Source organism: Oenanthe melanoleuca, chromosome 2, assembly GCF_029582105.1.
Source record: "Oenanthe melanoleuca isolate GR-GAL-2019-014 chromosome 2, OMel1.0, whole genome shotgun sequence".
Classification (NCBI taxonomy): domain Eukaryota; kingdom Metazoa; phylum Chordata; class Aves; order Passeriformes; family Muscicapidae; genus Oenanthe; species Oenanthe melanoleuca.
The window spans coordinates 81,867,820-81,894,432 of NC_079335.1; positions in this window are offsets into that span (position 1 = coordinate 81,867,820).

Consider the following 26,613-nt stretch of genomic DNA (forward strand, 5'->3'; position numbering starts at 1 on the left):
AGAATTTGGGATCCTATTTGCCTTTATCACAAGGCTCATCACTTTGTGACAATTAATGTTGTCATCATATGCTAAGTTTTTATCCCTTATTTTATCAGTGAAATTGGGAATTACTGATAAATATTTCCATAAAATATCTTTTCTTTTGAAGTTTTCCAAGTGGAAAGTTGAAATTGATACTTAAAATGGAACAAACAACAAACATAGGTTATTGTAACAAAACTGCACATCAATTTAAGCCAGTTTTGGTGAGGTTTTTTGTTCAATATTTAAGCTGGACACTTCTACACTTTCCATCTGGCTTCCTTCAACTGTTATGTGTTGTAGTAATCAAGTATTTTGACAGCTGAAATTCTGTGAAAATCCTATCCATTCCCAACTGGGGGAATAATACCAGGTATTTCATAAAGCCTGAAAGGGTGATGTTTCATTACAGCAGCAGAATATAAGGGAGAGAATAAAAAAGAGGAAGAATAAAGGAAATTTCTGCCCCCTCTGATGGGAAGTTACACATACTAGCCTCTAGAAGAAGCAGAGCACAGGTAAATGTGCCAAATTCTTAAGTCATCTTGGAACATTTCTCGTTCCCATTCTCTGCTTTCAGAATTTGAAATTGTTCAGACCCACTATTCTCAAATGAACAGAAACATTATTTTAATGTGTGTTTATCTTAAACTATGATTTTTAATTTTTATTATTGCTGTTTCTTGCTCTTTTAAATCATTTTTCCTCAGTGATCTGATCCTTTCTTCTTAGAAATGTTTGGTGATGGGGCACTCAGGTGGTTAGAGAGAAGCAGCACTTGCCAGGAAGAGTCAGGTATTGCCCAAAGGTAGTAGCACTGATCCAGAAAGTGGCTCTCCCTTGTGAGTCAGGAGTCAAAAGTCATTTTGTTGTTCGCCCTTTGGATGAAGAAGAAGTTTCAATGTTTAAATTGCAGCTAGATACAATTAACACCCTAGTGCCCTTGAGGTGCAAGTGGCTAATCTCTGTTTCAAAGGGCTCCAGACATCCTGCATGGTGTGAAGATGAAATAGGCATCACAGCACTGGCAGTGGGGTTAACACAGATGATTACCACAAAAAGGCACATGAAAGTTACTGCTTCTCTTCCCCCTCCCTCGAGCCTCCTACACTGCAAATAGCACATGAAGGTCACCTGCAGAACACTGGGGCTGGGTTTGGGTTGTTTTGGGGTTTATTCCTATTTTTTTTTTTTTTCCCTTCTTCTTTTATTAGTTGTTTATTTGTTTTTCTGCATAGAAAAAGTAAACAAGGAAGGAACATTGAGGGCAAGGGAGTTGAAATTCTTGGTTTCTGCCTGTTGCTGCTTTTGGTTTTTGAATCCCACTGGCAAAATTCTGAGGTCTGGCTCCTACTTCTAAGCTACATGGTGAGCCCAAGTGTCCTTTCCAATATATTCTGCCTAGCAAAAGCTAAATGAACAAAGCTGTAGTGGAACTAGTTGTTTCCTATTGATTTTTTATTTTTTTTTTTTAGTGTTGCATCACCATTGCTAGCCACTTGTTAGTTTTTTTCTTAATGTTTCTGATAATTTCTGAGATCCACCTTGGTAGGTTAGTTGAATTGTCTTACCCTGATTGCAGGTTTATTATAATTGAGGTTTATGGAATCAGTTGCCCAACAGAAGTTTAAATGTGCAGTCACTGCTGACATTTAAAAGCAGATTGAATACATTAAAATGCCTTCTCCAGCTATTAACTGATTTCTGTCCTTAATTACTAAAATATTATTATAAAACTATTTTCCAAAAATAAAGGAAGATCTTGCTTTCCAGAACAGTTTAACTAAGAAGTAGCCACACAGAGAGCCAGAGCCAGAGCCAGAGACACAGGCTGATAGACTGGACTGGAGTAAGGATATTTTGTCTGCCCTGGTTGCCACCACATTGCATGCTTGTTCGTCCACATACACATAAATACACAGGGCATCTCAGCATCTTCTGTGTTGGCCAGAGCTAGCAAGACCACTATGAATGTGGCCAGAATATTTGTCACATTCATCCTCTCCCTTATTCATTATTGAACTGTGATAGAGAAAACCAGGAGAATTTCTACTGAAGCCCACGTGATGAAAGATGAGTATGTGCTTGCCTCTGTGGAGTGGAGCGGTCCTGAGCATGTGCAAATATTTCCAAAGGAAATCCTATGGACTGCTTGGTCCATAAAGGGGATGAAAAGGAAAGAACAAACTAAAAGAAAGAATCTATCTAGGAATACAGGTCAGAGAACAGTACATATTAGGGCAAAGTCTAGGAAGGAGGAGGAGAATGGAAGGAATTAAAGGATCTAGGAAAAAGGAGTGCAGAAAAAAAGGCTGAAAAAAATGTAAAAATAATGAGAAGACTGGAATTATTAGGTATTCCTGTATCACAGGAATAAGAGCAAGTACAGTACATCAGTAATGAAGTCTGACATGCTCTCATATAGACAAAGGATTAGATAGGCTCATCCATAGCTTCTTCTGTCTGTTCCTCTGAATAGTTTTACCCTAACAAATATCTAAATGTTCTTTTCATATCAACAGTTGTCAAGAAACAGTAACCCTAGTAACTTCTAGCTCAATTTTTTTTTTTTTCCCAGTTTAAAAAAGTTCTTAGCGTGTTGAAACACAGAGGAGGTGACTGTACAACAAAGCCCAAGGCTAACCTTTGGAGGCAAGTGTTAGCTTAGTCATGGAGAGACAGATTAGGAGAGAAAAAAATTGCAATTAGATGTGTTTTTTCTGTAATTTCTTTCTTTTTTTTTTTTTTTTTTTTTTTAGAAGAGGGTTTCGGGCAAAAAGATAATGACAAAAATTCATTCAATTTATCCAATGAAATATTTCAGATTGTATTAACAGATTGAAGTGATGTTTACATGTGTAGTTTTAGGTATAGTTTCCTATGGAGACAAACTCATCAAGTCAAGATTACTCGGTCAGTACTCTCCACCTAGATGCAGTGTACTGAGATGGACATTGCAAAAAGCACAGGACTTGCATTATTGATAATGTGGGCTGGAATTTCTTCAAAAAACTGCCTTTTCCTTGGGATGACAAACTGGGACAGCCTCTTCTCTGTGGGACAGACAAACTCTTATTTGTCAAAACTAGTAAGTTTTACACTTCTTTCTCAAAGAAATTGCTGTTTTAGGAAATTTCCAATCTTGTTAAAATGACTCACTAAAATATTTCCAGGAAAAAAATGTAATTGTAAATTTAAATTGATCTCTCTTCTACCTAAACCAATGACAAAACAAAAAGATGAAACTGAAATGAAGAAATACAAATATTTTGAACTGGGGCAACGACGTCATGCACTTTTTTTCTTTTTTTTTCCCCCCTTCCCTTTGGCTTACTAGTTCAGCAACTTGCTGAGGTTTTTTGTTCCCTGCTTTATGAAAGAGGATACCTTTCCTTGAGTCTTATGATCCTTTAGGAAAAAGAAAATGTTGTTTTCTAGACTCTAGCAGTCAGGGCATGAAACTTGTTTCCCGTATGTAGCAATGCAATGTATGTAAAACATGCTTGTCTTTCACAATGTGTAGCCCATTCTGGCGTGTGGCCAGTGTGTAGATGCCTATCAGAGACAGGTATAAGAAATAGATGAGGAAATTTTATGCAGACTCACATTTTCTCTTAGTTTCTATGGGTTGTTTTTTTTCTTGTTATACTTAGTTATATAAACTGAAGGTGTTCCATCAGTGGTTGGAAAGGAATAGCCCTGTTCCAACCACCTGTACAGCTTTTCTAAGGGCATGACAGACTGCTAGAACTGCCTGTGTTTAGATGAATCCCACAAAGTGTCTATATTTGCATAGGCAAATACCCATGCCAGTAGTACTTGCCCAACACCTCACAGCTCTGTGCACAGGCAACCTGCCTGGCAGCCCCAGAGATCTGTTTGCTCGTGCAGCAGCCACTTACATAGGGAATAGATGGTCCATAAGAGTCCATGGAAATGCATGTGAACCCCAGAGAGCAGTTTGCAGGGAGCCAGACTGTAAGCCTGTAGAGTATCCCTGGAGTGTGGTGCCCCGTTGGGTTGCTGGAGCAGCTCAAGACCATTCTTTACATCTTACAGATGAAAATTCAGGGTGCTTCCAATTAACTTTGATGTCTGGAGCAACACACTTTCAAATATGTTATTTAAGGCTGGACTTGCATATCCAAACTACTGTGAAGGCAATAAATGGTTCTAGAGCAGATTGACCAGAAAGTTCATGTTCATTTTGCAGCAGTGGGACACGTGGCCATTCATGCTGGCAGCTCACTGCCATTCTGCATGTGTAAATATAAAGGGAGGCAAAAGGAGTGGTTCTCAGCATTCTACCTTTATATTTATTCATCCTTTCACACCTCCAGTGCCTTCAACTTGTTTCTTTGGGGTGGAAATCATAGAATCATAGAGTGGTTTGGGTTGGAAATGATCTTAAAAATCATCTAATTCCAACCCCCTGCCATGGGCAGGGATACTTTTCCCTGGACCAGGTTGCTACAGTCCCCATCCAACCTGGCTTGAACACTGCCAGGGATGGGGCAACCACAACTTCTCTGGGCAACCTGTCCAGTGCCTCACCACCCTCACTGTAAATCATTTCTTCCTAAAATCTAATGTAAACCTACCCTCTTCCAGTTGATAGCCTTGGAAAAAATCTAGGTGCATAGGCCAGAAGAGAGCAGACAATGGGATGCTCCAAGCCAATGCCCTGCATCCCAGTGTAGGTGCAGGCTCAACTAAATCTTCTTACAGCAGAAGAACTTGTCACCTGCCAAGTGGAGATTCTTCTGCTTTGAAGCACTAAATGTTATTCTCACTAATTTTATTCCAGTTATCAAGGCTTTCCAATTTCCTTTATGTTATTAATTTCTCTCAATACTCCCTTTCAGCACTAGGTACTCCTATATCCCCTCTATCTCCTTACTTGCCTTATAATTCTGCTAATCCACATCTTCTCTAGTTTAAAACAGCAAGCTCCTATATGCTACTATATCAGATCTCTTACAGGACTTGACATAAATCTGCCACATTTCCAAGGAAATCAGTTCAGAAAGAGGGATTAAAGGTCATGGCCCCATCTTAATCAACCCAAGCTCTATTTTATTCTATTTTATATCTGCTTTCATGTGTTTGCATACAACAACAGTCAGACTTACAGGTCTATAGGGACCACCATATTCCACCTTTCAGGTTTTTTTCTTGCTTTTGTCCTCTCATATGGTTTTGTTTTGTTTCCAACATAGACAGAGTGTGGTAGAGGTATTTAAAAGAGGAGAAATCAGTAAGAGCTCAAATCCTGCAGGAGTTGTTTATATGAACTTCCAAGATATTCAGGAGTAGTTTGTTGTAGAAACTCTTTATGAGATCAAGTTTGACATAAATAGTCTACTGAGCTAGCAATTGCACTAATGTGTTCCTCAGTGCAATAATAATTCACTATACAAAGGCAACAAGGGTTTGCCTGTCCAAGTTTATTCTAAAAGCATATAATATAGAGGAACTTAAAAGTTGGGGAATATTTTTAGCTCTGATCATGGTGCCTCTAGGTTGCATTCTGTATCAGCAAATTGGAAATAACATACCTTTAATAGCTTACTATGCCAATATTGTTAGAGAGTATAAAAAGAAAAGTTAAGCAGGAGTTACCATAATTAACTATCATCACTCAAGAGACTTATATGGGACTTACTTGGCCCTATATAAGCTTACTTACAGAAGTGTGTGTGAGAATGCTAATAACAAAAACTTGTGGGTGACCCAGCCAGAGGACATGGCAGGTGCTGGGGTGACACAGTCTGGACCCTGTGGTCATGGGAATGCACAACTTTGGCTCAAAGCAAAGTGCATGAGGATTTCTATATAACCTCAGTTCATTGCAGCTGTTGGTGCTGCAGCTCAAATCAGGAATTGTTTGACTAAAGGATGAATGTTTAAGATGATGAAATGATCTCTAATTACAATGTGCTGAAAGAGCTCCTGAAAAATTGTCTCCTTTCTGCTTTTCATTTTGCTGGAGGCATTGGAAAAGAAATCCAGGCTGTGGAAACAATTTCTTCAGTCACAGTAAAGGTTTCATATGTATTCTTCAGGAAACCTCCATGTCTTTTTTGGTGTCTCAGGCCCTGTCCTAGTACAGCACAGCAATGTGCATTTGACCTCAGTGAGATATCTCAGTGAGATCAGAGGGGCATGCACACATCATACTAATTCTGATTGTATTTGGAGCTAGGCAGGTCCAAGTATTAGACTCTGGATTCAGTCATATTAAGTTGTGTGCCAGGCAAACCCATACAAGTTTGGCTTCTTTGACTTCTCCCTGTTTGTGCACAAGGCAGTAATTCCTTGATAAATGCTATAATCAGGCTCCTTTTGCCCATACTATTCTGTGTCTGTTCTGGGCAGTACTGTTTCAGTATGCACACCACAGAACTGCACTGGATTTTTTTCTCTGAGCCACAGCACATCACAAATGCATGTGTAGTTTGTTGTCCTCTCTCACTTCAAGCTTGCTATTGCTGTTGGTGCTTGCCATTTTTCTTTCAGACTTTTGTAGCCTCCAGTGCTCTCACTATCCTGTTCAGTGGGTTTTCTCTATTTCATGTTTTTTCCAGGCTAGTGCCAACAATACATGTAATACACTGATTATTTCCTCTGCTAGGTCATAAATTGCATTCCCTCTCTTAGGATCCAGTCCTGCAGTGTCCTCAGCAGTGCTCAGGAGTGCATGCAAGAGAATGCTGAGAGCAAAAAGTCACATTGGTTTGTACAGGGAATTTTTAGTGGTGAAACCAAACACCTGCATGGGTCCCTTGCCATCTGGTCCATCAGGAGTGGCCTTGAATCACAGCCATCACAGAGCTTTAGGGATGGGAGCAAGGCACCAACTCTGCACTGTTCCCACCCAGAGGACAGTTTTCCCCTTCAGTGCAGAGCTCAAGGTGCCCTGGCAGTGCTGAGCAGGGCAGTCACTCCCCAAAAACAGCTCCTGAGCTGTTTCTCCATGGCTCAGCACCAAGCCTCTGAGAGCACAGCCAAAACGCTCCCCCAGGAGGCTCTGAAGCTGTGTTGGCACAGGCAGTATTGTGGAGGGAGCACTGGGAAGAAAGTGGTTTGCTGAGCCAGAGGGTAGGAAGAGAGAAGGGGTTGGAGATGCAGGCCAATCCAGAAAAATGTGGGTACTTTCCACCTGAGAACTGGCATCTCACCAAAGGATCCTTGGGTCTGCTTGGAGAGGATATTACCCTTTCCATTCTTGCTGCAGGGTTCTTTGGCTCCTAGGTCATTTCCAGAGTTGTTATTGCAAAGTAATATTTATGAGAACTGATCTGGGAGGTAAGAAAAATACCCCTTCAGCTGGGTCTGTGACCCATGGTGAAGTTTAATCAGTTTTGTAAGGTATCTTTTGTACCCTACTGTCTCAAATAAATAAAGATTCAGATAAGGATTAGGCTTTTAAAGAGACCTTCTTGATAGGTTTAGCTGTCTTTTTTTTCCAATAACCCTTCTATTTATAGCTTTTTGTGATAAATGGTCACTGTTTTGCCAAGCATTCAGTAGAGTTTTTAATTATGCATACTAGCATTTTATGTAACTTTTTGGTTAACTATTAGTAGGCATTTCTGGTATTTTTCAGAGGGGTGGATGCTGACTTACTGCAACTGGATTTGGTGTCTGTGAGTGTGTGTTGTGACATCCCATTTGACTGGCTTTTCTTTAGGAGTGTGGGACAGAAATCAAACCAAATAGAACAATACTGAGAACATTCTGAGCAAGCTTGGAGTCAGTGAAAGAATGTGGTGCTTGGGTTGTCAGTCTAAACATGGGCCTACTGATCTTTTTCTAAGTTTTATTGAGTTGTTTTTGCATAAAAATTATATTAAATATAACGATTAATAGTATATAAAATTAATCTGAGAATATTACTTATTTTAAGCATAGAGACACATATCATTCAAGAGAATAAGCCCATAAAATTCATATTTGCATCTGCTCTAGACATCTGAATGACACTTTCTGCTCTGTGTAATCCCTGGAGCTGCTGTGCTCTGCACCTCTCCTGTGCAGGTTGTTTGATTTTAGTGAACTCTTTTTGCTTGCCAAGACTGCAAAAGCTGCCTTGCAAGGACACCAGCAGGGATCTGATCCTTATAGTTCTGTGCAAACCAATATGTAACTCTGGCCATTTTCTAGCAAAATACATTTTCCTGTAAGTTTGGTAGTTTACTTTGCATTTATGGTCACTTAGTGTCTCTTGCTTTACTTAGGGGTGTATTCTGTTGAGTTCTCATGTTATTTTAGTCCTAAATATTTACAGTAACTCTTAACCACTGCCACTAATACTCTCTGAAAATAATTTGCAGGTTTGCCAGTTAGGTGCTGAACTTCAACCACTTTTGTGCTCTATGTGTGAAGTATATCATTATAAGAGGCTTTTTCTTGAAATGTCTTCTCTGAAATTTCAGACCATGTTTAATCTTGCTCACAGGTCCAGCACTGTAATTTGAAGTTCAGCTTGCAGTTTATAACTCTGCAGTCCTTTTTTTTTGAAGAGCTGCTAACCAATTATTCTCCATCGTATGAGTGAAGAGTTGCATATTTGTGCCAAAACCATAATACTTTGTTCTTCTGTCTACTAAATAAAATGCTGGTTTTGCAAAGCATTTCTCCAATTTTCCTACAGGCGTGCATATTAATAATAATAAAGTTGTGCCCCTAAATCAGCCTTAACCAAGTAATTTAACAAAGGTCAGGGTTGTTTAAAATGTAGTTACAGGAGTCCAAAGAAGTGAATACATGCAGATGGTAAAGAGAAGAACTTTAATACAGTAGCTAAAATCATGTTAGTTCAAGCTGTTCAAAACATTAATCCTGAGAATAATTAATCCCTGGAATAATGTTTGTACTGTTGTTGTACAGTTCTACAAGCAAGTATAAAAAATTATTATGTATTATTATGCCAATAAACTCAAGAATAACTCCTCTTTTGCTAATGATCTGAATACCCAGAATTAAATAATTTTGTAAATTAAGTGGTTTCTTAAAATGACCAGCATGTATAATTATATTTTTATAGAGGTGCATACACATATACACTTTTTTTAAGAGTTATGGACCTTTATTCCCAGTAAACCTTTAATTAGGTTTGTTCCATAATTTCTGTTATTCATTTTATATATGTGTGATATATACAATCACTGACTAGAAAAAAGTGGGAGTCCCACTGAGTCCCACTTCTCATTACAGGAAGTGACAGTGCATGTGTTTAAAAGTGCTGGTGTGATCACTGGAATGACTGCTAAAAATCAGCCTAATTTAGCCTTTTCTAAAAACCTGCATAAAATCTGAGTGTTTGTCACATGCGTGCCAGTTAAAATCCCAACAGATAATTTTGAAATTGTCAGAATTATTCAGGCACAGGCTCAAGGAAGCTTTTCACATTTTCTTTGTGTGTATTTTCATCTACAGTAGGCCAGCTAGAAAAAAAAAATACTGTGCACAGAGAATACAAACACTGATGAGGAATATTAGACCAACTTGGCATGCTAATGTGATTCTTGCGGAAATTCCTCCCTTTCCTCTCCCCTCTTAATTTTTCAAGTACGTCTTCTCATAATCTATCCTGATTACTTGGCTGCTGAGATACTATTAATTTCTTTTATTTCCACAAGATTCCAAGATGTTAAGGGTAGATAAAGATAATATTTTTCCATATGCATAGAACAACCCATAAAACCACATGATGTGATTTCTGCATCAAGCCCAGGGTGACTGTTTGAACTGTACCATCTTCTCAGAAAATAAATCAGCCTTAACTTTAATCTGCAAGTGATGGCAAGTCTACTGCATCTATGTGCAAGCTGACCCAGAGGTTAGATTCTGATATTAATTTCTTCAGCCTCAGTTTCAAAATGCAAACTGTCATAGTGCTTTTATTTTCTACAGCCACTAATGTTAAAAAAAATGTTTGCTACTGGAAATTTTTATAAGTTTTCTTTGAGCTTGCTTCATCAATTTTAGCCTTGTCAAGCATTTCCACACTTTTGTAACTCATCAGAATAATATGATTAGTAAATACACGGAAAATCCATTAGTCTGCTTCATTTAAAAGGAAAGAAAAAAAGCATTAAAATACTGAGTCATCTTCCCTTCCCCTTGCAGCCCAGTGTCAATGACCAGTCACAGTCCTGACACCAAATTTTACTCCTCTCTTCTCAAGTAGAATCCCCTTAAAAGTAGTTATTAATTAATTTTGAAGCTCTAAAGGCAAGCTCCCTATCAGAGAACTTCTTATAATAGCAGCTGGGGTGAGCTCAAGTTATACTTTGTTCTGATCCTTACTTACAAGCCACTGATACATTTGTGTATTGCAAGATCACTGCAAGATTCATCTGTGTTTGTGAAGATAAGTCAAAACAGTGGCTATTAAAGCAGAAAGTTTTATTAATTAGTAATTAGATTAGTAAATGAACTGAGTAGGAAGAATTCTTTAATTCTGCACGGAACCTTACTTTTAAAATACAGGATGGTTTCCTTACAGCAAAACCATAAGAAAAAAAAAATCAAAATAAATATGTGTTAATTATACTCCTAGACCTGCTTACATGTCAAAACTATTTTTTCAGTATTGCTTCATTGTTGAGGGTTAGTGCACTTCACCAGCAAGTGGCAGAACATGTCCTAAGTAGGGATTTTCCATTGCATGCCACAATTACAGACAATTGACATTTGATTATAATAACCAGCAAACTTTCATGAAATAAATGACACCTGAGTAAGCTTCATAACCATTTGCCTCACCCTACCCTGGAATGTATCTGTGCTGTGTGAAGGCTAGGAGCAGTTCTGGTGATTGCAAGCAGAATTATTTGAAGCCAAGGGAGCACAGAACATTTCCTGTGATAGGTTGCACTGGATCTGCTTGTAGCAGATTTTAGAACTCTTTCCTTGTGTGTAGTTCTGAGTACACTCCCAGGAACAAAAAGGTAGTCTGTGCTGGGGATTGCACACTTGATCCTAAAGTTTCTGTGGTTGCTGAGCTTGGTTCAACCCTGTCTTGCATTTTTACCAGCTCTCCACTTATGTCACTGAACACAAAGTAGGGGTGACACTGCCGAATCAGAATCATTTTGCAGAGAAGTGCAGGGATTGTGCCACTTGATTTTGGTGCCTGTGGTTAGAGCAGCAGCAGGCAAAGCTGCTGGCCTGTGTGAACTCGTCACTTGGTTATGTAACACTCTCTGGAGCTCTGCTTGCTTCATGGCCAGGTCCAGCTAAGCTGCTGAGAGCCCACGAGCCGTGTGCCAGGAGTGAGTGGGTTGCAGGTGTCTCTGGCTATGAGCAGTGGTGTGTAAAGCTGCAGTGCTGGAAAGATCCATAAAGCTACAACTCAGCCAGTGTGGTGGAACTCTATTCCCATAGACTGAGAGTTGCTGCTTGAAAAGCCCATCAGCAAACACCTGCACGGTGAGTAACGTGGAAGAAAGGTTTTCTTCATTCAAAGAGCAAAAAGTGATGACTGAGAAAAGAGATTTTCCATCTTGATGTTAGCTGGAGTGGGATATGCTATATATTGAGACTATATATTGAGACTTGTCACATATATCATTGCCCCTCAGGACCCTCAGAACTACTCTACCTGTCCATCCCTCCTTCCCCTTCTTATCTTCTGGATCCTGCTCAGACTCAGGGGTGCATCTAGAGTTGAGTAACCATCCTCCAACACTTCTTCTTCCCTTCTGAGGGGGAGGAACAAACCCTTGCAACTGCAGCAGCCCTCCTGCATCTTGGGATCACAGAAGGTAGCATGAGCAGTGTCTGTAAGATGTTTCAGATACTTAATTGTTGCATAGTGTTGGGAAAACTTCTGCAGTGTAAATGGGTGGTATTTATTATGCTCCTAGGAATGCCATGGTTTTCAGCCCGTTCTCAGTTTTGCAATTTTTAAACAAAAGTTATTAGGCTGTGGAGTTTTTTCATCTCAAATGTAGCACCAACTTAACAGTTCTGACATCTGAACTTTAGAGAACCCTTAAGAACTCTTAATTGCTTAGCTTAAAAAAAACCCAAGGCCCAGCACAGAACAGATGTATAGTAATAAACTTATCTCATAATGTCAAATGATTAATCAGTGGATTCTTTTTTGCATTTAAATATACAAGACTTTCCATTAAGGGACTTTGTTGACTCTGATAACAGTTTCACAACCATTAAGTTTATTTCTACAGCTATTTGTTAAAAGCCAATAGGGAAAATAATAGAAACTAATTGAAAAGCAAAGCAAACAAAGCAGAGCCTAGAATGTTTCAGTTAATAAGCAATAGAGATTGTATTGATTTCATTTTATAAACAACATTAATCCTCGATAACAATTAAAGTGTAGACAGGTTGCTTGTTTAAGTTATCAGATAAGATGGCCTACTCAGGTAGATATCTCTGGTAGTAATTTGAAAAGGATATGAGGATTCAAGAATCTATTGATCTATCCATCATGAGCCTGTGTCATGAGAAATGCTCTTGGCAAGATGCAGTAGTTCATAAAACCTCAAAGACTGGCAGTACAAAATTCCTGCTTATGGAAAACATTGCAAGCCTAAATGAAAACAGTACAGTTTCAAAAGTAGCTTTATGTTTTTTCCCCAAATTATAGAGATGAATGAAGTGAGGCATCAGATCTTGGGTGCTCCTTGTTCAAAGGCAGCAGCAGTGAATATCTGTAGCCTCAAAGCAGGATCTGCATTCAACACTGTGGGAAGCTTTGGTCCTGGGTATCCTCTGCTGGCAGAAAACTGCAAAAGCTATTCCAGAGACACTTCTGCTCCAGGAGCAGAATATAACCTCTTCTAGACAGTGGCTTAGAACTCTAAGGAAGGCTGGAAAAGAATTATGTGAGTGCAAATCTCTAAAAATACAAAGGAGAGCTTCTGGCAGTGTACACAAAGGGCAGCAATGCAATATTCAGAGCTCAGGTGTTGACAGGTATTTATTTACAGTTGCTCTGTGACTCTGTGTGCGTGGTGGTGAATGAGCACTTCTCAAGGTATGTTGCTGTAACTGGCTCTGGAGGTGCTCCTTTTGTTTTACTGGTGGTGTGGCAGCAGCTGGGAAGAGCAGCAGGGCAGGCTCCCTCTTTTAGTGTGATGGCAAGTCCAGAGGCTTTGATTGCTGGTCTGTGCTGAAGACCTGGCTTTGGCCAAGGGCCTCCAGCACAGTCCAGCTAACCAGCAAATTGGTTCTTGGCTTGTGCCTAAACCACTTGTGTGCTCATGAATGAGCTGCTCTCTCCAGCTCATGGTGGGCAGGACCTGATCCAGTGGCTAACTGTCCAAATGCCTAATTAGCCACAGTCTGTGTGGAAAGGTTGCTTAACAGGCATGTGTTCAGTGCAGGGACCCATGGTACAAAAGTGACTGCTTGGGCTCAGGTTTCTCCTCTGCCACAGGGAACTTTGATGCTGTGTCTCGTTCAGTGATACTGGAAGCTGCTCAAAGCCCCATCTGACCTGCTCTGGAACACTTCCAGGGATAGAGCATCCTCAGCTCTTCTCTGGGTGACCTCTTGCAGTGTCTCCTCATCCTCACAGCTGTTCTGCTGAAATTGGGCTGATTTTTATGGGCTAGTTAAAATCCATTCGGTTAAAAATGAAGGAAATTAAAGTAAAGAGGGAGATTGAATGTGATTCTATGATCTCATGTTAACAACACACGTGGGAGAGAAGATACTTTGATGTCAGTTCTTGCTTTATTAAACATCCAGCACAAAAGTGTGAAATAGACAGTAGAACAAGGACTGACATGCTGGTTTCCTCTATCCAGCTGAATGTCCAAGAGCACTCTCTCTGGCCAAGTTAATATCTGGTTGGTCCAAGTAGTGTGCAATAGCTTTCATAGGAAAGAACATTGTTCCCAAACTGCCTTATGGGCTCTTCAGGGAATGAATTAAAATTCCTTTATGGTGAGGAAGAGAACAAAGCTGGCTCCTCTGTGGATATGGGTGAGGTCACTGGGTCTGAGCCAGGTGGGCAAACCAGGAGTAACCTCCTCTAGCTGTATATTTTGAAAAACAGAGTGTGCTCCTACCCCAAACTGCATCATGGTCTTACTTAAGCACCAGGTTTTGAAATTTCTGCAGGGTGTCCTGTGTACTAGGAAAATGTAGGATTTATGACAAGGCCTTCTCAACAGCAGTTTCTCCTTTTTGAGCTGAAATGTTGTCTTTGGGATCAGGCTTATGACTCTGGAGAAGTAAAATCAAATAAAACCATGCTAGAAGCTTGTACTTTAACGTTCTTCGTTCAAGATAAGATGCGTTGTACTATATAAAAATCACATTGTACAGTGGAGCAGTACACTGCATATATTGGCATTCCTGTTTTCTCAATATAATAGAATGGGTTGGGTTGGGAGGGATCCCTAAAAATCACCTAGTTTCAACCTCCCTGCAACAGACAAGAACACCTTCCACTAGAACAGGCTGTGCAAAGGGGCATCCAGCCTGGCTTTGAACACTTACAGGGAAGGGTATTCACAGTTTCTGTGGGCCACCTGTTCCAATGTCTCACCACCCTCACCACCCTGTTATCTAATCTAAACTCACCCTCTTCCATTTAAACCTGTTACCTCTTATCCCATCACTACAAGCCTTTTAAAAAAGTCCCCCTCCATCTTTCCTATAGGTCTCCTTTAGGCACAACTTGCTGTCATTGGCAAACTTGCTGAGGGGGCCCTTGATCCCCCTGTCTGTGTCACTGTCAAAGACATTGAACAGCACGGTCCCAGGACCAGCCCCAAGGAACTCTGGTTGCCACAGGCCTCTGCTTGGGCCAGGGAGCCCTTGAAAACAACTGCTTGAGTACAACCATCCAGCCAATGTCCTTATCCACTGAGTGGTCCATCAGTCAAATTCACGTATCTCCAGTTTAGAGATAAGGCCGTCACGTGAGACAGTGTCAAATGCTTTGCACAAGTCTAGGGAGATGACATCAGTCACCCTTCCCTTATCCACCTGCACTGTACCCTCATCTTAGAATGCCACCAAATTTGTCAGGCTTGGTCTGCTCTTAGCAAAGCTGGCTGCCACCAACCATCTCCTTATTTTCCATGTGCCCTAGCACAGTTTCCAGGCAGATGTGCTCCATAACCTTGCCAGTCCCAGAGGTGAGACTGACCAGCCTGTGGTTCCCTGGGTCTTTCATCATTTTCTTTTGAAAAATGATATCAGTATTTCCCCTTTTCCAGTTGGTGGGAATTTCACTGAATTGCCATGACATCTCAAATACGATGGGTAATGGCTTAGCCACTTCCTTGGCTAGTTCCTTCAAGACCTGCAGATGTATCTTGTCACAAGTCCCATGGACTTGTGCACCTTAAGATTTATTAGATGCTCTCAAATCTGATATTCTAAGGTGGACAGTTTTCCACTTTCCCAGCCCCTGCCTTTGGGCTCTTCAATTTGGGCATTGTGGCTGGATCACTTGACTGAGGCCATCTCCATATCCTGGGTAACCAAGTCTTCTGTTTCCCTCTGGAGAGGGACTATATTTTCCCAAATCTTCCTTTTCTGTTACCTCTAGAAGCTTTTCTTGTTGACTTTAATGTCCCTGGCTGAATTTAATTTTATCAGAACTTTAGCTTTCCTTACATGATCCTGGACAATATCTCTGTATTCCTCCCAGGCTACCTGTCCTTGCAACCACCCTTTATAGGCGGAAGCATATAATTAGATCATTAAATAATAATTTATATTATCATAATAAAATTATATTAAAATATAAGATGAATATGTGTTATTAAATAAAGAAATCAATAGACTGTTGGAAGAAAGAGATGACTGAGAGATAAACTAAAAAATTTGACATAAACGAAAGCATTTACTACAAGCACATTTCTGTTTATGATAGCAGTGTTTGGCCATAGCACAGGAGACTGAAAAAGATGGTAATGAAAAGGAACAAAAAAACCCTGCCTGTCTTAAGGCAGAAGCTTGCAGTTGCCTCAGGCAGAAATTTCCTGTTAACTTTTGTAGTCCTTGGAGAGTAGCCGACTGTCATCAATTCCTGGTCAATATTTGAGTAATGCTCTTTGGCAAGTCACACCATTTGCTATTTGCTCGATCAATGTATAATAGCCCAATGACTCAATATTATAAAACTCAATGACCTGTGAAACTTCAACATTTACATTTCTGTTAAAATCTCAAATAGTTCTTTATTAGTAGGAACTCAAGCTAAAATGCCAAAGAGATAAGCGTGATGACAATTATTAGCTACTTTTCTTAGTCATTCTGAGACAAATTCTAGGGCTTTTACTAAAACTAAATACTATTAAATGAATGAAACTGCTCACAGGGAGAGACACAACTCATCACACATTTGAGGGATTAGAAAATGCAGAAGTTAGAATCTGTCCCAGGCAACCCACATGAATTTTCTTGGTTTACTCATCCTGCTTACTATGGCATGTTGTACCTGTATCCAAATGGGCATAAAACATTTACTGACTTGTAGTGGGCGTCCAATGTTTCATGGGAACTCTGCAAGAAACACCTTCAGTTATCTGGTTATCAAATGTCTGTGCAGTTTAGCAGGTTTTAGAGTGGTACCTACATTATCAGATTAAATCCTGATCCCATTGAAAACAAAGTGAATCTCCCAAGGGACCGTACCTCAGTCCTGGTGGGGAACCTTCCATTTCCAGCCTCCTAAAATGCTGCAGCCCATTTCCCAGGTCCTCCCTGGCTCCTGGCAGCACAGAGAGGACTGGGGCTGCTGCTGCTGGGCTGGGTGCTTGCACAGACACTGTGTCTGTGCTGGGTGCCAGCCTCTGCAAACACATTTCTGCTGACCAGGCACTCCCTGAGTGTTCCCGTGCAAAGTCAAACCTGGAAACTTGAACTGCACCGTAGATGGCTTACACTGCTTAAAGCTGTATGTCTGACTGTCCTGAAAGCACTGAAAACACTGAGCTGGGCCATGAAAGCATATCAGGATCTTGGTCCTAGTGTGTTACAGCTCCAGTTAACTCTCAGAGGTGAGTGAGATCAGTGCTTCAGTTCATTTCAGTGCAAGATCAAATGGGTGAAGCTAAATTATTTACTGTCAAACAGAGTTTGCAGACACCAAAGAGCAGGTAAAGCAGAGATGCAAGCAACTGTCTGCCTCTCATCTGTTGTAACTCACAATTTCTAAACTCAAGTGCTGTGATGTTGTGAAGGTTCTGCATTTACATGGGTGCTGATTTGACTTGGCTTGAGGTAGAAAGTTCAGATACTTTATATTTTATAATAATAATACTACTAATAATACTAATATTTTAGTGTATCAGAGTTACATCTAGAGTGGTAATTCTGTGTTGAAAAAGCAGACTTAGGTGGATTAGGATATCGTCACAAACTGAAATGCCTCTTTTTAAATTTTTTTCCTTTCCACTTTTCCTTCAAATATGGTGGATTAAAGAATTGACAACAAGCTAGCTCACAGATGCATTTACCAGAATAATTATTTGGACAAACATTCTTTTTTTTTTTTTCCTATTAAGAAAATGTCCATCAACATATCAGGATCAGGCTCAATTGTGAAGTGAAATCACTAATAAGAAAAGAAGTTGCTCTTAGTAATAATCTGACATAATTAATTGTGAGAGCTGGTATAAGAAGTGCTCTGCTGACCTTTGGGGCTCAGCATCTGGGATATTTAAGGAAAGCTGAAGCTACCAGATGTGAGATGGGCTGAGAGAAACCCTCTGCTGACCAAGGCTGAATTTCCAAGACAGGTCAGTGGAGCACATGGAGATACCCAAGTGTGCAGTGGTCACATCATGCAAAGTTCAGATTGGTGAGTCTCCACATTTGTTCCCAAACCTGGTTCCCCAAACCCTTGTGGAACAGGAACAGTTGATACAGGAGGCATTTCAAATAACACACATGAGAGAAAAATATTTTCTGGCTGAAGAAAGGAGAAGAAATATAAGATGTATGACTCTCCCAATATCTGAAGAGCTTTTTTGGCAATTTTGGCTGGCCCTGGCTGTGTTGGCCGTGGTATGGCAGCTCTGTTCCAGCAGCCCTGTGTGTCCCTGCCCTGGCACAATGGGCTCTGTTTACCTTGCACTGTGTGAAGGCTCTGTAAACGTACAGTGTGTATGTAAGTGCAGGTTGTTACACGCACTTACTACTTGAAGCAACTCAGAGCAGCTCTTGGGTCACTATTTGCATGAAGAATGTGTGTGGGTTTATCATTATGCAAAAGGTATCAGACACACCTGCTAGAACAAATGAAACATTTCTAGAAAAAACAAGCCTGCCTTTTGCTGTATTGAATATCTGCAGACTGTTCTCCTGCATGTTGCACCATTTCACCACACTTGGAACGTCAATAGTGCCTTGGGAAAGCTTGTGCCACCCCGTTTCATTCAGCTCCTTAAACAAATGTTCGGGAAACAAATTAAATCTGAAGCAACGTGAAACAGGCTAAAGAGGGAAGAGACAACATCTAGCTCAGGAAAAACTAAGGTTATGTCAACATAGTACAATGCTGCACAGAGCCAGCACATTAATACTCCTAAGCAGCACTGTGCATTTGGATGTGACAACGTGAGGTAACTTCTTGAACTACCTCCATATGACAGGTGTTCGCTTGTCAGAGCTTGGTGGCAGTGCAGCTTGGCATCATCACAGCAGTTCTTCACCTCACATGGAGCTTGTGCTGGGTTTGTCCCATCTTTCTTTCAGGTGTTTCAATAGCTCAGTGCTGTTTTATGGGAAGTCACATCCTCGGGCTGCCTGTGAACCCAGGCTCTCCTTTCCAGGAGGTGCAAGTGTCCCTGGCTCCCTGCTGCCTCTGAGTCTCTGCTGAGATCTGGAGCAGCCTCATTCTGCACAGAGGAACATTCCAGGCCTTCCCCTTTTCACATGCATGAAAGGGGATTGTCCCATTCCAGGAGTAAAAACATGCTTTGGAGGCTAAAGTTCAGTTTACCCTGCCTACCTTTTATTTATTCTGTTTGCTCTTTATTAAATGCAGTCTCACCCACAGACTGTGGGTCTGTGAGGCTGTTGAGGCTTCTGCAAAAGCTCTGTTAATTGTGCTATGCTGAACCAAAAAAAAAAAAAAATTAACTATAGATCATATATATATATAAAGAATGAACAAGGTTCCACTTTTAAAATAAGCAATGAAAAAGCCAAGTAATATAGGAGGCAAACCACAAATGTTGTTAATTATCCTAATTGCTTGTGAACAAGAAACTGCTTTAACATCGAAGAAGTAACAGTGACTGTGAAATAAAAGGAATAGTGAAGCAGTGAATGCCAGTTTAGGGTAAGGTGCTGTAAGTAGCAATGTGTTAAATATATTAATACAAGAGCTATAAAGGGTTCAGGCTTTCCTTATTGTTCAGTGTTGTTGGGCACTAACTGGTGGTGCATGGATGAAAAAGGGTCTCATAATGGACATGAACATAATAGACAATTTACTTCCAGTGTTTCTTGTTGCAAAGGCAGGAATTAGCTCTGTATAACATTTGTGCATAACAGGTCTGAAATCTGTTTTCAGTGTCGTAAGAGAAATTCACCTGCAGAGTCCTGAACCTGTCAGAACAATCTCATGTTTCTCAATCAGTGCAACAGTGATGTGCCAGGTCATCTTGGTTTACTCACCTGCATCACTTAAGCACACTTTGGCTTGGTCTAGTTTTGCTTCCCTGTGCTCCTGCCCCCCCAATATTAAACTGGATTAGTGCTCAGACCTTTGATGGAGAGACAGAGAGAGACTGAAGTGCAATTTCTCTGTTTCTTTCTGGATTTTGTCATTGTTGTGGGCATGGTTAACCTGTGCTGTCAAACAGCAAGGCTTTTTGCTAGTGTCAGGGAAAGAGAGTGAGGTAAGTGCCTTTATTCTTCCTGTCAGGCTGATAAAATGTAACAGAAAGGGAGGGGGATGGTATCAATGTAAAGGAAAGGGTGCAGGCTTACTGCATACACATATCCCCTTACACCTGCACACAAACCATGACATGCATTTAGTGAAACTGTGCTTCAGTTTCCCAGGGGCATGGACGAATGAATAGGCAGGGAAACCAATATGCCAAGAGAATCTTTCAAGTCACTCCATTAAGGACACACATTTTGCATCTTTTGGCCAGTAGAGTGATCTCTCAAATGAATTTGTGCTTCTATTTTATTTAGAAAAACCAAGACCAGGTTTTACACCTGCTTTAAAGCATTTAAGTAATCCTAAAGGATTGAGCATGATTCTTTGCATGTTTTGTATCATCAAATCTGGCAACCCCCCTTGCTGCCAATATGTATCCACATATGAAAATAATTAGTTGAATATCCATCCACTTGTCTGAGAGGCAGTGTCATCTGCTCAGGAGCTGATTGGAAGTACTATTGAAAGATGGAGATATTAGGAGAAATAAAAAAGAACAAGAAGAAATATGTAGTGGTACAAAAAGAAATACTAGAGATGAACATAAAGAGAACTATTCAAGTGATACTGAAAATCAAGTTCTTCTCATTCTTTTTATATATTACAAAAAGAGGGTACACAGTAAAATTAAAAGTATACACTTACAACCACAGCATACATCTTCTTTTCCTATTGTGCTTTTGTGGCCTGGAAGATCTCTCTTCAACTGAACCATCTGGGTAGGAAAGCAAATTCACTGTTCTTTTCTGTCTTGCCCCTCGAAGCAGGAGACAAAAGGAGCAGGAGCACACAGCTTAGCTAGTTGCTGGTGGTGTTAGTGCAGTGTATTTGTCCCTGAGGTTCCTGCCTGTGACACTGCACTCTCCACAAAACCCACTGGTGAATGCTATTCTGGAATGTCCAGGAAAGTCTGAAAGAATCACCTTGACTTGGTGAGACTGTTTAATGATGACTAAATCAGCCTACATTTCTCTGTAAAGAAAAAAAAAAAGGGTGAAAAGCAGAAAAAAGGAATCTTTCATTCTTCTTCCCTTGACAGAGTTGTTTGCATTTTCCAGCAGATGATACAAATAATGAAAAATAGCTGAGGTCTTCCTTGTTTTTACTCAATGGCATTAACTCCTTTGGGCTCTTCAACAGCCAAGATAACTCCCCTATAAAGTTTATATTTCATTTATTTAGCTTAGATTTTTATGTACAAAGTCTTCAGTGGCTAAGTGTTTCTCATCATCCATTATCTTAAAATTAAATGCATGATCACTACAGGTTCATTTTGCTTATGAAGGGAGTAATGGGGCTAGGAAGTTCTGATGCAGTAATATAATCGTTCAGATTACAAACAGCTCTTTAACTTTGCTTATAAATCAGCTAAAGGATTATACTGGGGCATCTTTGTGGATGTATCACTAATTTGATAATGGGTTGTTATATTTTTAACTACTCTGCCTTTCCTGTTACACAACTCTCCACTAGTTCTCCCTTAACAAATGTGAGAGATTTCCCTCTTGGTTTTGGTTTTACCATAAGCAGTCTCATTTACTAACAATATATTAGCTCTGGCTTCTTGTCTATGAATCTCAGGGACAAACCAACATGGTGAACTTTTTTTCATCACATGATATAAAGATGTCTTTCTTTGACTCTTCCCATCTTCTCTCCAAATGATACCCTCCTACCCTCTGCTGATGGGAAGCTCTGCATCACTATCTGAGGAAAGGGAAAATCCCAAGACACGTGTGTTCACACACAAGTTCCAGGAGTACCTTTCCAACAATGCTCTCAGGGACTTATTCCTAATGCAGATCACACAGGCTGAAATCATCCTCCCTTTAAGGCCTAATTACATCCCTTATATAAGTGGAGCCAGCTGGGGTTTTTTTTTTCCCCAGCTTCTTCAATTCCTAGAAGGTTACTCTAGCACAGGGACTATCAGGTTACTGTTGCCAAGGAGTTTACAGCTGTACTCAGGGATGATAATATACTACCAGTCATCTCATCTGTATCATCACACAAACTTGGTTGATTTTTTTTTTTTTTTTTTTTTAATTTAAAATTTCTGACCCTCTGTCCTCCATCATCTAGGTGCTCTTGAAAGGAGAAAATTACTGGAAGTTTCCAGGTTCTTATACTAAAAAAAAATTCCCTAATGGCTTAACTTCAGCAGTGATGGGGGTGGTGGGTGAGGGGGCTTTTCTTCTGACTGGGAGCCATCACCTGTGTAAAAATCATCCTCATGCTGTAGGATGTTTGGAGGAAGGAAATGCATCTCATATTCCAGTTCTTTATTATGCCAGTCACGTCGGAGGACTTGTTTTGAGCTGTGGTAGGAGACCTTTCTTTTTCTATTCAACAAAGAGTGTTTAAACAGTTTGAAGAACTCTTGTCTCCCTTCCTCTATTTGAGCTCAAGTCCTCAATTAGATGTAATTGAAAAAGGTAGAGTAAATGGCAGGTGCCTGCCTCTTTGGAAGGCATAATTATGACTGTCTTGCAGACTTGGAATTTTGATGACTGAATAATAAAGACAGATGTGTTTGTGTACACACTGACATCAGTATTGACAGGATGACACAGGGACGTTTGTAGCTCTGTAGGATGAGGAGGAAAATGAGGGGTTTGGGCTGCTTTCCCCTTCCTCTTATTTAGAAAATGAGCATTTGTTCTGTCTTCATATCTGTGGATGAGGTGAATTTCTGTTGTGCCTATGAAAGGTAATAACAGTTGGAGTTAGGACTTAGGCAGTGATTTGTGCTAGCTAAGGGGGTCTCATTATCATATTCAGTAAGAGATCTTATTTTGTTTCTCCTTCCACTTTTACTCTATTTTAACTTCTTTATCTTCTCAGCATTCTACAGGCAAGAAGTTTCCTTGAGCCTGAAAAGAAATTGGAATGCGTTGCCAAGTAATCCTCTCTCCTAAACTCAAAGGGATTCTGAAAAAAAAAAAAAAAAAACAAAAAAAAAAACAGCTGTGCATAGGACTTCAATCCCCTTCAAAAGCACTATTATATCCATGTTGCTATGTGATAATTGTATCAATCTAAAAAAAACCAAAACAACAAAACAAAAAAAACAAACAACAAACACCAACAACAAGGGCAAGTACTGCTTGGAGGGGAGCAATAGAATATTTAGGTAACCAAGCTCTTCACAAGGTCTTCATTCTCCCTCTGCCATGGCTTGCAGGTGGTGATACTGGGACAAACAAATCAGTTGAGAATAAGCTGTTATCTAATCTATAGCTTAATGAAATATTGGTGCTTCTAGGACATTAACTATCTTTTCGTCATACGTTGTTAACCTGCCTATCATTATTGTGTCTGATATCAAAAAATGTTCTCAAAACACTGTTTGGTCAGCAGTCCTCTGTGTTTTCCAATTCCTTCTATGTTACAGGTTAATATAGTCATCTATTATGTCATTGTATTCTTTGCAAGCAATCAGAGCATGATCACTGTTGAAAATGACTCACCATTTTTGAATTTGCAAAGGCTCTAAGTGAAAACTGTTGGGTATGTTCTTAACACACACCTTGAGCTAAGTTCAAGAATGATGTGTTAGTTTAGGATGATTTATTTTACGTTTGTTACAAAGATTTCATAAATGGACTGACTCTGCTAGACTTACTCTGATGCCATGTGGAAGGAGTTCTACTTTGCTGGGTATCCCAGCTCTCTTCTCTTTCACTGATATGAAAACTTAAATAGCCAGTATGTTAATTAAAATAGCTTGATGATTATAGAAGCTCTGGTGGTGTACACAGGGCTGAGAAATCTCGATATAAGGACTGGTAACACTGACAGTGTCTTTATTTGCTCATCAGTTGAGACTTTTTCTCTGTTGTAAATACAGTTTCTTGAACAGTATCTGAAAAAGACCATGCAGAAGGTGGTTAGGATTGCATAAGGAAGTGGCTTTGCTCATCTGTTTATCCTGAAAAAACTCAGTTGCCAGGAATATTCTTTTATTGTTCCCCAGGGAATAATGAAAGAAAATAAAATAACTGAGTGTATAATATCTAACTGAATAAGAGATAAAACCAGCTTCCAACAGGGTCTCTTCTTACATTAGAATATTACAAGGTTTATTAGATTGCGGGTTCCTTTAATTCAGCTATTCCCCATTAGCTCACATTTCTTTTATGTTTCCCTCCTCTGTTCTGCTCACTGAGATAAACAATTTTGGTAGCTGAGTATCTATGATGTTGTGTACTCATGTCCTTCAAATATAAAATACTTTCATACTTCTCTTTCTTTCAGTTGAAACAAAGGCTCTCATCAGTGAGATATCTGGGTTCTGATCTGTGTGCCCACTGGTGTGGAGTACTTTGTTGTGTTTTATAGACCTGCAGAGTCTCATCTGCCTTTACACACTTGCACAATGTGCGTTGTTTGCTCCCACAGAGCTTTTTTGGCACATGTCCTGTTACTAACACAGATATGTCATTATTCCTCAGCTTCCTCATGCCCTCTGCCAGTTTTACACCAAGTGTAGAAAGTGTAGAGTTTACCAACATCCCGAGGTTCATTTTTGTGGAATTAAGGTCACTTCTTCTTCTGTTGCTTGGTCTTGCACCTCATGGGTCTGTGTTCATTTTAACAGGCACTGTGCTGGTGCTGCCTGCTCAGTGGTGTCACCCAGATCATTGCTGTGAGAGCTTGGCTCTGCTCTTCACATGATAAAGCAACCACCCATTCCATGTGCTGTGGAATAAAAACCTAGAAGATGAGTGCTTACAAAATTTCTAGTATTAATTCTTGCTGGAAGCACTCCTCCTGCTGCAAGCACTCCTCCTACTGCAAGCACTACAGCTAATATAAAGCATTGTGTTTTCTTTACATAGGAAATGAGGAACATGTGCATTTAATAAGAATAAATTAATTTGTTGTCTAAGGTTATCTTCCTGCTTTTACTGGTGTGAAGTAACCCTCGAAAGTTCATTGCCAGAGGAGCTTCTCCTTATGATATGACTACATTCATAGTACCAACATAGCAATTTTATTTTTATAATTTATTCTTTCTCCTGCTTCCTGTCATAAATTAAAAGAAAACAACTCTCCCAAATTGCAAATAAAGCTTCCTCTGTACCACAAAGACAATAGAACAGTTCTCTTTGCCAATGGTTGTACCTCTTCACAACTCTTGCTACTACCAGGACATCAGCTAAATTTGTGATACAACAGTCTGAATTAAGGAAAAATGTGGTGTGAAGATAAAAAGGAGTGCAAAGAAGGAGGGAAAGGCAAGCTCTTATTCCATTGTTCTATTTAATTTTAAAATATTTTTTCCTAAGATTAAGAAAAGTCAACATTGGGATTTTTCCTCCACTTGGTCTGGTTAAGGAGAGAAAAAATAAGATAATAGCTGCAAAAATAAAATTAGAAGTATTTAAATTATAAAGAATTGGGGTACAACAGTCAATGCACATTCATCTGTTGGGTGGAAGTTACATATGCAGACTTTTGTGGGATCTACCCATGTTGTACAATTTGTAGAGCTGGGGACTGTGAGGGAGAGCTGCAGGGGAGAGTTTGCATAAGAAAGGAAACAAAACTAAGGTCCCACACCATGAAATGCATTCCAGCTGTTGTCCTGAGTGTCAGAAGTCATTCACTTTCATGAAAGATTTTGTATTTTTATCAAGTATTTTGAAGAAAAATATTCTTATGTCAAAAATTATTTTGAAAGCTAAAGAAAATGGAATTCACTTTTTGGATAGCAAGGAGGCTTGAATCTTCTGGAGTTTGAACAACTGTGAAAACACAGGTATATGACCCACACCTTAAGAAAGGGAGCAAAACTTTGGTAAGAAGTTTGCAGTTGGGCTAAAAGGTATATTCATCTGGTCCTTAAATGTGGCATGTCCATTTGCCCTTCAGCCCATTTTGGGCTGATGACATAGACTGCTGTGTAAGAGTGGAGTGCACATGAATACTGCTTGCTTCCCCAAAGATCTAGTCTGTGTGCACTGATAACACACATCTGTCCACAGACTCTGTGCCCAAAAATTAAGTTTCTAGAGTGTTCATATCAAATACACCTCTAGTGCACAAAAAATTTCCTTAAAAGTCAGAAGCTTATATACAGAAGCTATTTAGTAGTACCTCATCCAGAAGAAGTAAGGAAGTATTAAACAATGAAAACTCATTATACAATGCATTGGAATGAGGAACATTTAGAATTGTGCAACATGCACTGCAGTGAATGAGCATATTACAAGCTGCATATGACTGATATGACATAAATGATCATCACTTTCAATGCAGTTTGGAACCTTGCCAGTTACACTTTTGATTAAACACTTGATTCTGATGATGTTCTTATGCTGTACAAATATATCCCCTATTATGTGATACAAATTATGCATTGGTGTAGCTCATGTTACAAGACTGTGTCTCATGCTCCAACTTTTAATTGTCATGAGAATTCAATGTTTTCATTGGAAGCTGGTGTTACAGTAGTTATTCTCTCACATGCAATTATAAAATTTTTCACCTGAAATATTTTTTTCTCTGTGGTGTTAGAACTACTGCAAGTTAGCATTTTCAGTGAGAAAAGTATATTAATCTTCTGATTAGAACAAACAAACAACAAGCAAATAAACAAACAGGAAAAGAGTGAGAAATGTTTTGATTGAATTACAAGTAAGCAGGAAAGGAAGTGGTCAGTCACTTCCCCCAAAATACTGAAC